This window comes from Pleurodeles waltl, chromosome 7 (genome assembly GCF_031143425.1).
Source record: "Pleurodeles waltl isolate 20211129_DDA chromosome 7, aPleWal1.hap1.20221129, whole genome shotgun sequence".
NCBI lineage: Eukaryota > Metazoa > Chordata > Amphibia > Caudata > Salamandridae > Pleurodeles > Pleurodeles waltl.
In genome coordinates, this window is record NC_090446.1 from 481,465,340 (window position 1) to 481,479,395 (window position 14,056).

Here is a 14,056-nt window from a genome sequence, read left to right on the forward strand (position 1 = left end):
GTCTTACAATTTGGGTCCGCCAAAGTGCGGTGTAAGAGTTGAAGAAGTGACAATTGATAGTCCAGACATAATTGCCTTAAAGATAAAATCCAACCAAGGTACAAACATCCTGTTGGTTAATATTTATGTCAGGGGCCTCCAGGGAGGAAGGGTTTCTCCGACCCTCCTCCTGTTGGATGACATTCTATCAGGAACAACGACCGATGGCCACAAGATTGTGATGGGGGATTTTAATACTTGTTTTGAGCCTTTGGGTATTGAGGACGGCCCGCTCACCGAGGATGACGATCTATCCTGGGGTATTCCCCAACTTGAGATACCTCCGATTGCTAAGTGGTCGAGCTCAGCCACCTATATCAAGGGGCTATGCCTGGATATGGGTCTAAGAGCTGTTAACGGAAGGGTCAAGTCAGATAGGAAGGGCAGGCATACGTTCAACAACGGCAGACACAGTAGTTGTATCTACTATATTTTGGTCGATGTGAGGCAGTGGTTTGCAGTTGTTGATATGTTAGTTACGGAACGCCCAGAGAGCGATCATGACCCGCTGGTTTTGACCTTAAGGGATTCCAGCTTTCAGAGGTCTGAGGGCAGTGGTCCTAATATAATAGAAAAAGAGGTCATTGTGAGCAATGATACGCTCAGGGTACGCTGGCCCAAAATAGTTGTGGACGCTGGGGCCCGCAGGGTGATAAGAACCTTAGTGTCTAGTTCTGTGGAGCTTTTAAACAATTGTGGCTCACAGGACGAGATTAACAGCAAACTTATACGTACCCATTCTGACTTGTTTCAGGAACTTAAAAAGTTGTTCATCAAATTTATTCCTAAACATCCTAGGACCAAGAAATACTCATCCACTACCTGGTTTGATAAAGAGTGTAGCAAGACAAAAAGAGTTCTCTTTGAGGCTATTAAAAACAAAAATCATAGCCAGATTAGATCTTGTAGAAAACTCTATAATGAGGCAAAACGCAAAGCAAAACAAAAGTGGGACGAGGAACGCTGGCTTATGCTGTCAGAAGCCTGTGGTAAACGCAATATGCAACAGTTTTGGTACCTCATAAAATGGGGTATCTCGCAGGACGCCCACTATAGTCCATCATCTGTCTCTAATCATCAGTGGGTAAAAAAATTTGAGGATCAGTTTAAGTGTCATACAGTAGAAGTGACTATACCCTACTGTCTTGAGCCCGTCGAGTCGTTAATTTTCTCAGTTACTGAAGTCATTAATTGCCTGCAAAACATTCCCAAAGGGAGGGCCCCTGGCCCAGATGGTATTCCAGCTGACATTTTTTTGGTAGACCAGGACCTGTGGGTACCTTATATACTCCACCTGGTGAATGCAGTTGCAGCAGGCGCTAAAATTCCTGACTCATGGCATGGGGCAGAAATCCTTCCTATATACAAGAAAGGCGATCGCTCAGTACCCTCAAATTACCGGCCTATCAGCCTTATTGATGCGATCCAAAAAATCATAGCGCGCCTCATTTTAGGGAGGATACAGGAATGGATAACAGACTCAGATATTTTGACTCCGTTGCAGGCGGGTTTTAGACCTCATGTAAGCACCCTTGATCAAGCCTTTCGTTTTGCCCTTTTATATTGGAAAACAGTTTTTTTGGGTAAGGGCAAGTTGTATGCAGCTTTTGTGGATCTAAGATCTGCATTCGACTTGGTTCCTAGGACTAAATTATGGGATTGCATACTGGAACAGGGAATGCCCAGGGCTCTAGTGCGACTCTTAATGAATCTTCATGCATACACTTATGCCCAAGTCCGCTGGGGTAAGCCTGGCGAGGTTACGGACAGGTTCCATGTTTTGAAAGGTGTTAGACAAGGATGTGTCCTGGCTCCCACTTTGTTTTCCCTGTTTATTAACGGGGTTACCAAATATTTTGCAACACATCCCACGGATGCTCCCCAGATAGCGGCAATGAAAGTACCATTGCTCATGTTCGCGGATGATACCTTGTTATTATCTAAGACAAGGCAAGGGCTTCAGCAGGCCCTACTCAGATTTGAGTTATTTTGTGACGAGCATGAGCTAGAAGTAAATGTTTCTAAAACAAAATTCATGGTACTAAGAGGTCGAACACAAACTGTGGCAAGGGTTAAAATGGGTGGTGCTATTCTTGAGCAAACTAATGTATTTACATATCTGGGTGTGCATTTTAGTGATCATTTTAGTTGGAAACCCCAGATTGATATTCAAGCACTTAAACATGTTCAATTGGGCGGTGCCCTTCTTAAGGAATATAAAAGATCACTTACCCGCCCGATGTCCCCACTTATGGAAATCTATGGGTCAAAAATTCTTCCCTCAGTTTTGTATGGGGCAGAGCTTTGGGGTTATAGCAATCTGGACCGACTGATGCTGGCCCAAAACAGATTTACAAGAGGGGCGGTTGGTCTTCCGAGGTCATCCCCACGCATCCCGCTCCTTTATGACCTTGGGCTCCAACCGGTGGAAGATCAAGCCAGATTTCGGCCCTTGGCCTTCTGGCGGAGGTTGTGGTCTACCCCAGAGCTGTTATTATATGCGAAAGCATGTCTCGAGGTAAGGGACTCCCTAGGATCCGATAAGATTGGTTGGTTTAAGGGTGTTAGAACCACCCTTTGTGCCATGGATCTAGGTGCCCTTTGGCACAACCCAGACTCAGCTACTTTTCCTTCAAAAAAAGAGCTGAAACAACTATATTGGGAATGGGTGGTAGGCATAAGACACTCATCCCTTATAGGTAGTTCCCTTACAACAACATTTGTACACGTGAAAGATGTCTCTGCAATTGAAATGTATTGGGATGCTATTACAAAACCTATGGACCGCAAATTATATCACCAAGTTAGAGTGGGCTCAATACCATTAAGGTGTTTAACCTCAACCTGGGGCATTGGAGGCCCAGATAAATGCCCATTGTGTACTGAAATGCGGGAAAATGTGAGCCATTTGTTCTTTGTCTGTCCATTATATGCTGCCCCAAGGAAGAAGTGGTTGGTACCCCTATGCAAAAGTCTGGGCACACAATCGTCCGAGACTGCTTGTAGGATCCTTAAAACTGATCTTTCACCTACTATAGCAATAGGGGTGGCCAAATTCCTGGGGTGAGCATGGATAATTCGTTCTGAACTACTAAAGCAGTTACATGTTTTAGATAAGTAAAATATCTTGAACATTAGAACTGAGTTTTTAAAGTAATGTACTTCCTTTTTTAATTTGTTAAAATATTAAACAAATGAAGCATTAGTAGCTTTTATGAAATATTGTATTTATTGTTTTAATCGTTAGCACTGTTAATTTTATAAGTATTATGACGTGTAGCATGTCTTTTATGATGAAATATCGAATAAAGACTTCATTGACTTGACTTGACTTGGCACTTCAAGAGTCAATTGGCATGTCAAGTCTCCGTTATTCAGCACCCTTTCTCTTTCTTTATTCAATCCTCCTTCATGTATCTCAGTTATAACTGTTGTAAAACGACCCATTAATTATGTCACAAAAATTATTGGCAATGTAGGTGAATGGAAAACATATCATATCAAAACTAATAAGCGAAATGAAAATCACGTCAAAATACTGTCACGACAAAAATACCAAAGAACAGAATAGAGAAGTAAGAATATTGGTTTTGGTGTATATGATATTGTTTTTAAAAATGTAATTGCATATAATATATTTTACTTTAATACAGTTGTATTAAATATTGTTTTTAATTAATCTAATATGTATTGGTTATGATATTGGTTATTATATTAATTTTAGGCGTTGATGTTATAAATGTAACTGTTTTACACTTTGTAAGTGTAGTTTGTCATTTTTCGTTTGTAATTATTTTGTCTTCACATTTAGTTAGTAATTCATCATTTTAGTAGTGGGGTTGAGTTTGTATGGGAAAAGGTGGAAAGTTATTTAAAGTATAAATTGAAAATGATATTTTTTTATTTTCAGATATTTTCTTATGATAATTAAATATTTAATTGATGACTAAATATATAACGAATAACTGATTAACTGTTATTTCAATTAAGTGCATTTTGTGATTTTTACTGTATATTTTATTTTTGTATAGTTAAATCAGTAATTTACTCTTAGTTGCAGGTTGTTAGGGTTGAAGGGGAATAGGATGAGAAGAGTTTTAAATTATATTTGTTTAAACAAATAAAATTATTATGTTAATTAAATAGCAAAATGGTAATTAATGGTAAGAAAGTGTGTAACATTTTAATTGAGTTTTTTATTATAAATTGTTTTAATTAATTATTCATCAGTTATTAAGTGCATCTAATAACAAAATGTGTAAAATGTACTTTATATTTATTATTGATTATAATTTTATTTGTTTTGAATACTTAATATTTTAAAGTAAATATTGCTTTATTTTTACCCTATTATATTTTTGGGAGTTGTTGGGCAGTAGAGAGAGAAATGTATTATTATGAATTTATTAAATTATTTTTCGTTTTTATTTTGTTAGTTATGTATGTGATTTCATAGTTTGATGTTGTTAGATTTTGAAATGCTTCTTTAAAAATTATTTTGATTTGTTTATATAACCCTTCATAAGTCCAACACTTCCCATTTTTTCACTTTTGTTGGAGAGAGGACAGTAAATGCACTCTCTCTAAAGTCCTACTCATTCCCTGATTTTGCTTATGCTGGAGTAGGAATAGTAAATATAATCACTCCAATGTCCAACACATTCCCTACTGTTGTGTAGATTTGAGAGTGAAAGGTAAATCTAACTCCATCAAAGACAAACACTTTCCCTATTGTTGGTTGGATTATAATTGGAATAAAATTCTAACCCCTCCAAAGTCCAACATCTGTCTTCTTCTCAAACCAATGTTTTATATTTTGCAGAGTGAACATTTTATAGTTTTGGCATGACAAGGTCACTAGATTGTTAGTACATGCACAGTATCTTTTCACTGATTATTAAACAGGATCAAGTGATCATCTGACCATTCAGCTTGCCAAGTTGGAAAATTGTCAAACTTTATCCTATGACACAGGTAGAAGAGTATGAGTTTTGGCTTCGTTCCAATTCCTCCATGGCTGATAGAATTTTTCTGCTGCCTTATTCTCATTGTCCAAAATTTCTAAATTTAAGTCCTCATGCAATATCATCTTAGATTGAGGAAGCATAGTGAAATCTTCATAAAATCATTTTCAATTAGTTCATTTTTATGAGGACGGTATAGAGCGAAAAAAAACATCACATGTTTTGTTACTGACAGAAACATTATTACAAAATCACAAGAAGAAACTGACTGTTCATCTTGACGTGAAACACTTGAATGATTGTGCCAAAAAAGCCTTTTAATCCTCCAGATAAAACTATGTCTGCATGTGTGTTGATCATGGTGAGTGAGTCTGATATAAGTATAAAAAGAGGGCCCGATGATTTATACAACCAGGTCTCTGCCACCAATAATAAGAATTGTTCAGAGACATAGAGATTAATTTGTAGAAGTGAGTCAGGCAGGCGAGTACGCAGCTCTAGTTTGGATTATAACAATGTTGAACATTCCTGATATGTCAGTCTGAGGCTGATTTTAATGACACCAAGATTTATCTTGTCGTTTAGAATTGATGCAGCTGTGCCATTCCCTAAAAAATGTGTTTGTGATTTAAAAAGGAATATCATTTTCAGGCCTCTCATTAACATCATCTCCTTGAAATGGTTGTTTTTATCACAGAGGTTAACTTAACTTTCAGGTTGACTTGCTTATCCTTCCACATGATGCTTGGTCTTGCTCAGCAAGTAAAAATAAAAGCCATAACCTAACATAGAGTTTGATGAAGCTTTATGTCCAAAACCTATTAAAAGAGAATTAATCAAATGGAGCTCAGTGTGAATACCTACAGAAAAGGATTTACCTGGCTTAGATAATGAGGCTTGTGAAGTACCTCCAGGGAATGCACTACAACATGCGTTTCTGTTTTTGCCTTGTGATGTGGATATAACCTACTGATAAGCTTAGTCACTGCTAGCCGTGACACTGCTGAGTGGACACTGTGTTGCTGTTTTTGAGTTCCTGAGAAGATGATTTGAAAAAAGCTTCAAAAGCAACTACAATTTAAGGGACAGCTCAGGGGCTTTTGGCAGGCAACAGGTTAGCAACCAAATTTTGAAATTGCTAGTGTAGTCCCAAGACTTATTTCTGCAATCATTGCAGCCACCGTCTTCAAAATTTATATTATTTTATTCAGGGGCAAAGTTGTAATTTTTGTATTTTGTTTTGTGGTAAGAGCACCAATGAGGATGTAGGCACCAACACCACTGAGGAAAGTCCGTCCAGAAAGTATTCCAATCCTAGTAAAAAGGCATTCACCTGTGCTGGTGACTTGCCTGTGGCCTTGTATCCGAGTCCTGATTGAAGGCTTGTGTCAGCATGTATCAAGCCTTTCATAAGGATCAGCTCATCCCTGATTTAGGTTTTAAAACTAGATGACATCAAAACCCTTCTTATGAATGGCCAGGAAACCCACCTGGCAATTCTGCCTTCCCAGCTAGAGGTTAGAGGGGTGAAGTAACAAAGGACTACTAGTCGGACACTGAAGGTCTGTGTGGAAATGAGGAATAGTCAGGGGAATCAGGAATCCTGGGTCAAATTGCGTATTACTAGGACATTGCAACAGCTAACTTCTTTTGGATAAAACAAAACAGATCTGCTGTGTTCATGTAGATCTTGTAAATCTGATGAGGCCACTAATGTCTGTTATCCAGCTCATCAAAATTATTAGGCAACCCATAATGAGGGTATGAGTAGGCCCTCTTGCCAATGTCCATTTCAATGGACTATATTTCTAATAAAATAAATGCCTTCAATGTTGGTCTTCTGTTTATGAAATCATAGCTGTCACATTTGAAAATACTTTTGATGCAAACATAAATATAAAAACGCCTTTATAATATTTTGAAAGAAGAAAAAATGGTGGTGAGTTCAAGAATCACAATGTAAGAATCGTAGGAAAGAGATGTGTAGAAAATAAAGAGATTGGTAATAGTGTGGAAAAGTTACAATTTGGGCACCTGCATCACATAAAAAAAAATTGCTATTTAAATAATTATCACATACGTATCACAATGAACTGCAATGTAGTTAATTTTATGATCGTTCTACAACTAGTAGAAAATGACAAAGAAAATGATCTAAATGTTTCATGTTTGTAATGATGAAGGCTTCAGATATTCCACGCAGAGTTGTACTGGAGTATTCCTCACCCCATTGGTTTAGGCCAATAAGCAGCGCTTGGTGAGCTGGAAATGTATGTGTGTCAAAGATGTATCTCCTTATAAACTATTGACTCTTTTCAGATATGGTTTCTGAAAGGATATCTATGCATGTGGACAACTGTGCATGCCCACCATGCAAGCAGAGCAGGCAGTGGCAGCTCCTCCGTTTGGGTGGAGGAGTGTTGCCCACCGCCAGCAGCAGAAGCTGCAAACCTTTCACAAGGAAGGGACAATAAAAAAAAAAATTGTGTGAATTACACTGCCATAATAAAAATGTTGTCCAGGCGTAACTATGAGAAATCCACTCAGTGGTGACAAAGAGCAATGCAATGGTTGTTATATAACTACCCAAAGTATTTGCTTTTATGACTTCACCGTACAGAGCTGAAGGCTCCCCCTGGAGTGGAAGGGAGTAGCACACGGGAATGGACATTACAGAATCAGCCACATAATGTGCTCTGAAAGTCCACCCAGGAGAGACATTAAGCAGCCTCAAGTTAAGCGAGTTATATGATCAACAATGGCGAAATGTCTCTGGAACCTACCCAGGCGTGACAATGAGTAGTCATTATGCAACTAGCCATGTTACATGCCCTGGAGTCCACTCAGTAGCAGCAGAAAGCAATGAGCTATTTTGTGTGCTCAGAGTTGTCGGTGTGTGGCAGGGAGCAACCCATAAAAATGTGCATTATACAATAGGCCATGCTAAAAGGGTAGTCAGGTACATGATAAGTGCAGGTAGCTCAACACATCATGTGGGTGGTACTAAGGAACTAAAGAGAGGGGAGCAATGACTAATTTTCTGGAAAAAAGTAATTTAAGTTACCAACAAAGGGAGGGGAGCAGGGTGTTCAGTAAACGGTAAGGCAGGGGTTCTGGCTCTAGCCTTTAACTGGCCCTTGCTGGACATTCTGAAAGAGCCCTGGGCATGGAAATTCAGGTGAGGAATCAAATGGGAGAAATACTATGCACTGTACACAGAGCCTACAGCACCCTGAATACATATTGTTTATGCTCACACAAGTAGGGCCCAGTTACCAGGGATCTCAATAGAAGACAGACTGGAGGGCTGCGGGTGTGCATTTAGCAAACACCTCTCCCCTCGTTTGGTCAATCTGAAGATAGCATGCAGGAGTAATAACGGCTATGGTAGAGGTAAGTGGGAAAGGTTGAAATCAAATAAAATCTACTTGGAGAGGCAGCCACAAGTCATGACAATTTACCCAGTCACCCCAAAATTGCCTCTGTGGATGGAAAGAAACTACGTGAACTGCAGAGTGGAACAGGTCTACAATCCTCACACCAATCTTTATTTAAGTCAGACGTTTCCTAGTTTCAGGGAAAAGGCTGACTGGAATGGATAGGCAGTGCAGTTAACAAGCAAAGGGGGCATTATATTGTATGCCAATTCTGCCCCCCTTTGGGGGCATATTTGGCCTATTTTTTTTAGGCCCATCTGCCCCCGGGGGGGGGGGGCAGAAGCCATAAAGACACTAGGGATTTTTTTTTCTTTTCCTTTGTTTTTTTTTGTGTGTTGGGGGCGCCCCATTTGGCAAGGGTTGCCCCCCAAAGGGGACAAAGCACTGTTGGGTAGTTCGGCTTATTTTTTTGAGGCACATCTGCCCCCAACGGGGGCAGAATCCACTTATCTCCAGGGATCATGTGTGTGTGTGCTTTATGTGGGGGGGTGGCCCCTTGGGCAAGGGTCACCCCCCCAAAGGGGGCAATATATCCTATGCCATTTCTGCCCCCCTTGCGGACCGATTGGCCTATTTTTTTTAGGCCCATCTGCACTAGACACCAGGGAAAATATATAAATGTTTGGTGGCGGGGTGTTTGTCAACTGGCAAAGTATTTGCATTTGTGATTATAACAGTTTATTTCTCCTTTCTGTTCTAGTTCAAAGCCTTTGCTTCCTTTGCTGTAACGTGTTGCGGTTTTGGCATTGGTTGTCCTGCGGTTTGCCTAGTTGCATGTTTTAGTTAAGTAAATAAATTTACTCCAAAGGAGTATTGTTGCCATGCATGAATGACATGTTTGTTGGTGGTGTACTAAATTGTGTGTGAATTTGTCCTTAGATTTATGCACAATGATATTTGTGTTGTCTTATGTCTAATTTGCTTTTCTTTTTTCTTTTTAGTGGGATATCATTGGTGAGTGCTTTGGCTGTGCAGAGTAGTTGCTGTTGAGTCAAGCTTTTTCAGGCAAGCGAGCTGTATCGTTTTTGAGTTTATAACTCTCAGTGATAAAGCTACACTTTGTTTATTACTTATCTTACACAGTGCTGGATGTTGGTAGTGCACTTGTCCAGTTACTTTTTGTAGGAAGGATCGTGGCTAGCCGTAGGATGACCACTCAGCAGATTGTTGGTGTGCTTTTTGAGTCATCTTCTAGCCATGATTATGAGACGGACTCTGCATCTGAGGCAGAGGAGGAAGTGCAAGATTCTGGAAGTGAATTTTCTGTCAGAGAGGAATCATCTGATGATGAAGCCACTCTCAGTGCTGATGAAGTGCCTGTTTTAGAGGAGTACACTGATGTGCCAATGGTGCAGCAGCCAGCGGCTGAAAGGCTGCCCATTGGAATACCTGACACGTGGGTTGCACCAAACATGGAGCAGCCACAGGTGCCTGCCTTTACTGATTTCCCAGGGTGTAGAGTAAATACGGAAAACTTTTTGCCTGTCAACTTCTTTGAGTTGTTTATGGACGAAGTATTTTTGGAAGAGATTGTTGAGCAGACTAATTTCATTGCAGAGCAGTATTTGAGGGACAACGCTGCCAGACTTAGGCCACACTCTAGAGCTAGCCGGTGGATTCCCACAAAACTGGAAGAGTTGAAAAAGTTCCTGGGTTTAACTTTTTTGATGGGGCTGATAAGGAAGCCATCACAATCTTCATATTGGTCTGCTAGTCCCTTGATGGCAACTGCTATATTTCCTGCAATCATGAGTCATAACCGGTATGAGCTTCTTCTTCGGATGTTGCATTTTGTAAATAATGCTTTAGCCTTGCCATTAGATCACCCTGATTCTGACCGTCTTTTTAAGATTAGACCTGTCTTAGATCTCTGAAAACCGATCTACAAAATGATCAATGTTCCAGGCAAAGAAATATCTGTAGATGAGTCTTTGGTCCTGTTCAAGGGTCGTTTGGTTTTTAGGCAGTACATTCCTAGCAAGAGGGCATGGTATGGAATTAAATTGTATATGCTGTCTGAAAGTAGTACAGGATATGTTTATAATTTCCGGGTCTACACTGGTAGGGATTCCAGTATTGCCCCCCCAGTTGTCCGCCCACTTTTGGAGTTGGTGAGACAATTGTGTGGGAACTTGGTAGATGACTGTTTAACAAAGGTCACCATTTAAATGTAGATAACTACTACACTGGAGTTTAGTTATTCAAGAAATTGTTCAGAGTGGACACTGTTGCTTGTGGCACAATCCGCTCTAATTGGAAAGGCTATCCAAGAGAGCTTGTCTGTAAAAAACTTGAGAAGGGACAGTGCAGTGCCTTCCGGAATGATGAGCTGCTAGCTCTGAAATTTGTAGACAGTCTGGATGTGTACATGCTAACTACCATCCATGATGAGAGTACCTCACCTGTGGCTGCTTGGGGTCAAGTTGCTGAAGTACGCAAACCTGTGTGCATTTTAGACTACAATAATCACATAGGTGGTGTAGATAGAGTAGATCAGAGGTTGGAACCTTACACTGCTGTTTGTAAGGCTTATGTTTGGTATTAGAAATTAGCAGTTCACCTGTTCCACTTGGCAACTTTTAATGCTTTTGTTGTGTTCAAGGATAGTTCTCCAGAGTCAAGGATGACATTTGTGAAATTTCAGGAGTCTATCATAGCTAGCCTTGTTGTGCTGGAACAGGCAAGAGTTCCTAGAGAAGCAGTGGTGGAGGATGTGGCTAGATTGAAAGATCGTCACTTTGCTGAGCACATTCCTCCCACAGCCAAAAAAAGACTTTCCTACTAAAAGATGTAGAGTCTGTGCTTGAAGAGGTATCAGGAAGGAGACTAGGATGTACTGCCCTCATTGTCCTTCAAAGCCTGGGATGTGTGTAGGTGGGTCTTTCAGGAGCTACCACACACAGAAGAATTATTGGGAAATACCGTGAGCATAAGCTGCTGTTTTATATTTTCATACATGGCGGTGTGCATGGACTGGCACTTGGCTGGCGGTGTGTGTGGGGTGGCGCTTGGCTGGCGGTGTGTGTGAGGTGGTGCTTGGCTGGCGGTGTGCGTGGGGTGGCGCTTGGCTGGCGGTTTGTGTGGGGTGGCCCTTGGCTGGCGGTGTGCGTGGAGTGATGCTTGGCTGGTGGTGCCAGCCAAACGTCAGTCCACAAACTCCCATCAGCTGGTGTGATTGCTCTATCAAGCATGTGGGCGTATGAAAGTGATGGGCCCTTGAAAGGCGCTGTCTGTTGATGCGAGTATTGTAATGTGCTGGGGCCGTGGCTGGCTGACTGAATGGTCTTGTGCATGTCATGTATGAAAGGTGTGTGAATGGACTGTAAAGCGGTTGGTGCCTTGACGTGGCTTTACAGCTCACAAGCTGTGAGTCATTGGTTCCATTTTTTGGCCTTTGAGTTATTAACAGTGCATTTCACTTTTGTGAAATCTCTTGTTAATAAAATTTGGATTTGGCACGAGGGTGAGCGATGGTTCAGTAGATCAAACAGTATGTGTGGTAAAAATGACAAAACCTGCTCCTCTGTAATCAGGTGTTGCAGCCCACCCATGACACGCTAGGGGGCATATTTATACTCTGTTTGCGCCGAATGTGCGTCAAAAATTTTGACGCACAATCAGCGCAAACGTTGCCCCATATTTAAACCCTGACGCCCGAGCCCGCGGACGAAAAAAATTTGCAATGTGCGTCATTTTCTGGATGCGGCAACCCGCCCTGCGTTAATGATATGCAGGGTAGGCGTTCCCGTCCAAAAAACGACGCACACACCCGTGCGCCGTATTTATGCTTCCGGGCAAAAATGAATCTCGGCCGGGAGGCGGAGCAAAAAAATGACGCAAAGCCCGATGTGCGTCAAAATTTAACGCCTGGGTCAGGGCAGGCGTTAAAATGGGGCAAACACACCTGTATTTAATCAGAACACACAGAACAAACAACAGAGCAGCAGAGCAGCAACAGGGAGACATGGAGGTGATTTTTATTCAGCGTGCACGTAGACGCAGAGCCCTGCAGCAACAACAGCAGCTACAACAACAACAGCAGGGACCCCAAAGGCAGCGCAGAAGGCAGGAGAGGATATTCCACCCAAGAACAACCCTGCATGGCCTCAGGGAACACGACATCATACAGAGGTACCGGTTGAACTGGCAGGCCATTCAGCAGCTGCTGAGAAATATTGAACAGCATTTGGCCCCCACTTTGGTGACACCCCACACCATACCAACAGAAACAAAGCTGCTTGCCGTACTTCACCTGCTGGCAAGTGGCTCGTTTCAGACAACTGGTGCCCTGGTTGGTGGAATATCACAACCATCATTCTCCGCATTCCTGCCAAAAGTACTGGATGCCATCATTCGCCTGACACCTCTCCACATCTGCTTCCCTAACACACTGCAGAAGCAGCAGGAAACAAAACAGGGGTTCTATGCCATCAGTGGCTTCCCACACATCCTTGATGCAATCGACTGCACACACGTACGCCTTGTGCCACCTGCTGCAACAGAACACCTCTACCGCAACAGGAAGCACACACATTCAATCAACGTGCAGGCCATAGTCGATCACCAAGGATTGATCAGCAACATTGTGGCAAAATATCCTGGGAGTGTACATGACGCATTCATCTTCCGTCACTCTACCATCAACCAACACTTCCAGGATGGACGGTATGGCAATGGACTACTTGTTGGTAAGTACAAAAATCCAACTTATATACACACTGCACAGCAACCCTCTAGGACACACAACACATACACCACAATAGCAACACCTAGCCAGGAACACACTGAGGTCCTGACATCACTAGCCATGTTTCTGAAGTCACCATTGAACCTGTCACACATTGGAATTTACTCTACAGCTTAATGTGAAGACATTAATGAGTGTGGTTGCCTAAATGTCACCTTGCAATTTGTAAGTGTTACAATAACCTGTACATTAATACATTGCATAAGTCTTAAGGTATGGGATGTCCAGGGTACTTTCATATGAACGTGTTAACTACACTTTCATGTTTTAACTCTGCATGGAACTATCATCTCACCCCCAGTGAAGACACACCGACACCTGTATCACAAGTCACAATGCTAGGGAGGGCACACTGTACTGAAAATCCAAATACATACTGCTAACAAACAGTTAGCTAACAAACACCTGCTCAGCCAAGGAAAAAACTCAATGCAAAAGTTTTCTCCTAAAAGTATAGGTTGTCACATTAGTACACAGAGTCACAGACAACACAAGACAACTACTGCCATCAAAGGTCTGTACAAGAGTGCCTCCTACATCTATATGATCCCATTCTGTGTTTCTCTTTCAGCTGATCAGGGGTATGGCATCCAGCCTTGGCTAATGACACCATTTGGCAACCCGACTACTGCTGCCGAGCGGGCATACAACGACGCCCATAAGAGGACACGCAGCATTGTTGAGCGGACCTTTGGGATCCTAAAGTCAAGGTTCCGCTGCCTTGACATCCCTGGCGGTAGCCTACTATATTCCCCAGAGATGGTCTGTAGGATCATACTCACTTGTGCCATATTGCACAATATTTGTGTAAAAAGGAACATTCCCCGCCTTGAACCAGACCCAGACATGCCTGAAGACGACGAAGAGGA